The following is a 3,707-nucleotide window of genomic DNA, read 5'->3' as shown; positions in this document are numbered from 1 at the left end:
AAGACTTGATTACAAGGGAATGGATCCAAAGGATATCTGAATATCAAAGAGAGTGTGATTAATGATCCACTGAGGAAGAAATTATTGAAGTGCAATGGTGTTTCATTGTTGAAGTATTGAATGAAGAAAACATGTCAATTGTATGATTCAAATTGCACTAAATTCTATGAACAAAGGCGAATACCTTGAGCAACTGGGTCATTCGTCCCGTACCCAAGGATATTTTAGACAAGGATATGAATTCTCCACTGTCACCATTCTTTGTTTCTTAAGGCTCGTGGCAGACAACTAGAATAAATAATTGGCAAGTTGCTGATAAGAGATCATGAGTGTTAATCTTGTTGTATAAGAAGACTTGACAATCATATAATTTGAATTATGCTAAAGTCTTTTAATATAGGTGAATACGATGAGCAATTGGGTCACTCGTCCCGTATCCAAAGATATTCAGAATGAGTTAATGGAACTCTTCAATCTCATTCATTATCTATTTCTTAAGGCTCGTGCCACACACTGTGAAATATGATTGACAATTGTTGACCTTTGATGTGCTTGAGAAGTAGCTCACTCTGTCAGCTATGCTTGAATAAAGTTGACTTTGAAGTCTTGATCTTGCATTGAACCTTGAGGTCTTGAGCTCCTGAGATTTAGAATATCCCATACATCTTGAGTATAGTAGACTTGCCCTATCAAGTGATCAAAGGTCTTTTGATCACTTGAAGAAACTTGGGGGATTATAGCACAATACAAATGATTTAGTTGACCAAAGTGACCTTTAATCAACACTAATCAGTCGGATTAAAAGTAATAGTTGAACTAGGTACAAAATAAACTATTGAATTAATCAACTAAATAATATCAGACAATTTTAATTAAAGCCTTAAGTTAAGGGACCATCCATAAAAATCAAGATATTTAAGTCTTAAGGACAAAATAAATTAATTAGGAAAATAGTTTCTAAAAATAAATACTTGATAAAAAGTAATCAATCCTAATTATATTTTATTATGCAAAAAACCTAATTAGTTTAATTATTATAATATGGCCTAATTAAGATTTAAAGCTAATGAAATTCTAAAAACTAATTAAAACCTAAATTGTTAATTATTCTAAACATGAAATTTATAATTAATTTAATTAGAAATCTAACCAACATAATTAATCTTGATTAATTATAAATCCTAATCCTAATTTTTAAAAAATAAAAACAAGAGTTAATTAGTGAACCAATCACAAAGGCTAAAACCAGAGTGGCAGGCCCAATACTGGGGGGAAAGTCAGCAGAAAAAAATGCTTGGGCCTTGTTCAAAGCTCAACATGGAATCCAAGAAACGGAGGGAGGTGCAGACTAATGAGAAAGGTGAGACAAAAGGAGGTTCGTTTGGGCCTTAGGCCCAAACCTAAACCTTATCCTAAACCGAGCCTGTAACGATAAGTAGGTATAAGCTCTTATTCCAGTTGCGACCGACGAACACGAATGAAAAAATTCAAACCGAAGAACTCTTACAAACCGATGCTCACTTTCCCCCATCTTCACGGATTAGTCCAAACTCCAGTTATGACCTGAACTCCTCGTTTGCGTGCTTAGGATTACTAACAATATCACCATGTTTTCGTGCTTTGTGGAATTCATCTTTTTCAATCCGTTTCTTCATGAATTGTGTTCAGCAATGGATTTGTGCTTGGAATAGAGCCATAATCAAAACGTCTGAATCATATTAAGGAGAAGGAAGAATACTTACCGAATTTTTAAGCTCCGACACGAAGGCTCTGTCGCGACGCATTAGGTAACTTCTTTCAATCTTCCTTGATCTCTTCTCCTCCAATCTTTTAGCCTTCTTCTGCTTCTTGACTTGCTTGTGTCCCACGTCTTCTTCTCAGTGCTTTTGTGTGTGTTATTGATGCATTTTCGGTACTTCGGCTCATTGCTACGGTGTGTTGCCACTTTATTGCATATGAAGAGTGCAAAGAAGTTCACCGAAGAGTGCAAAATCTGAATGAAGAACGAAGGATTTGAAGAGTAAAGAATGTAGAATGCAAAAAATTAAGAATCCAGAAATGTGAAGAATGGAGAAAAGCCAAGAATCCCGAATCTGAACTGCAATGAGTTATTATATAGACTGCTTCATCTCCATTCTGTTAGAGATTCACATGAAATTTAGTTGAAATGAGCCTCAAATGAATAAGTTAGTTAGCAATTATTTTTAGGTTAGTTATCAAATGAAGATGAAACTCACACAAAATTTATCAGTTAGTGGGATATGAATTCTATTAGTCAGGTTTTTTTTCTCTGTGGTGCATTTGTATGGTTGCTTATCATGGAGTTCAATTTGCTGAGAATATTGTTAGTGAAGTTAGAACCTAGGAAGCTATGTTTCTGTTAGTTTTTGATTGTGATGTTATGTGTGAATCGAGTTTTCCCAGTAAGAATCATGTTTTCATTCTGCTATAAAAATGCTGCAGGCTTTGGTTGGTGTGTTCTGCATAAGTTGAACAAGTAGCAGGGTCATACGAGTTTAAGAGTTACGCAGGGCCATGTGTTCAATGAGTTGCTGAGTTGCTTGGATGTGGAATTTTCCTTTAATGTGGAACTTGCAGGATGTTGGGCCGATTAACTAGTCATACATGTGTGCATCTGACTTAGAAAACTAGGTTGGGAGATTGTTAATTTAGGTTTGGACATTTGGTTTGTAAAAATTGTAAAGGAAAGTTGTAGTTAAAACTTGAATGTATTGAATTGGAACTTAATAATTATGAAAAGTTTGATGGTTTGGATGAATAGAATTGCAACCTAAATGTATGATTGAATTATTTGCCACTTGGATTAACTTTGAATATTTTAAAAGGTTCATGAATGGAAAGAAAGAATTAAATATTGAACCATGGGCTAATTGATTGCATTGAATGATATTATAATGAAATTTTTTTAATGTGTATTTTGAATGCTTATGGAAAGTTTATGAATGGAATATGAATTGTAAAAGAAGTTGGTTTATGGAATTAAAATGTTAACTTTGAACGATTTTGAATGGTTAAAAGTGTTTGAAATGGTCAAAATTATATTTGAAAATTGAATCAATTAGATGCACCAAATAGATGGAAAAATGAGATTAATGGTTAATAAATTTCAATGCTTGCTATACCAAATGTGAGTGATCAATGACAAAGTCTAATGGACCTATAAATGGATGGTTGACTTTGGTCAACTAGTCGACCAATAAGTCAACAGTTGACCAAAGTCAACTATGAAACTTGAATTAGGGTTTTCATAAGACATAATTCAAATGAAACAATGGTTAATTCTTAGACAAAAATGAATGGACCAATGGAACCAATACTCAATTGGATCAATCATCCTTGATCACCTGCACCATATGAATGAAGTGTATCAGGACATATGGACCCATGCATTGCACATACCAAAGGACCTAAGTCAATGGCCTAGGAAATGTTAAATATGATGTACATATGGATGCTCGAACCAAGACCTGAATCAGTTGAAAGATCAACCATGCATGCATGTAGATTTGATGGGAAGATACATGATATGATAGTCAAATACCTCTCTCTCATGCATTAGTGTTTTCGCCAAGCACCAGGTGAAAAGTCACGCCACGAAGAGAATTAGGACCAAATCTTCCTCGATTAGGGTTTCAATGGGGCATACCCTTAAATCAAGGCCTTTGAATCACCCCAAGATGCCTTAA

At 34.4% G+C, this 3,707-nt stretch overlaps 1 long non-coding RNA gene across 1 annotated transcript; it reads left to right on the top strand.

Moving 5' to 3' along the window:
- Positions 1 to 1,289: 1,289 nt before the first annotated feature.
- Positions 1,290 to 2,784, top strand: LOC127118992 (uncharacterized). The gene is made up of 2 exons (XR_007802520.1): positions 1,290 to 1,787; positions 1,882 to 2,784. It is a non-coding gene; the product is annotated as an uncharacterized LOC127118992 (long non-coding RNA).
- The last annotated feature ends 923 nt before the right edge of the window (positions 2,785 to 3,707 follow it).

Source organism: Lathyrus oleraceus, chromosome 2 (assembly GCF_024323335.1).
Source record: "Lathyrus oleraceus cultivar Zhongwan6 chromosome 2, CAAS_Psat_ZW6_1.0, whole genome shotgun sequence".
Taxonomy (NCBI): domain Eukaryota; kingdom Viridiplantae; phylum Streptophyta; class Magnoliopsida; order Fabales; family Fabaceae; genus Lathyrus; species Lathyrus oleraceus.
This window is presented reverse-complemented; position numbering and strand designations above follow the sequence as displayed.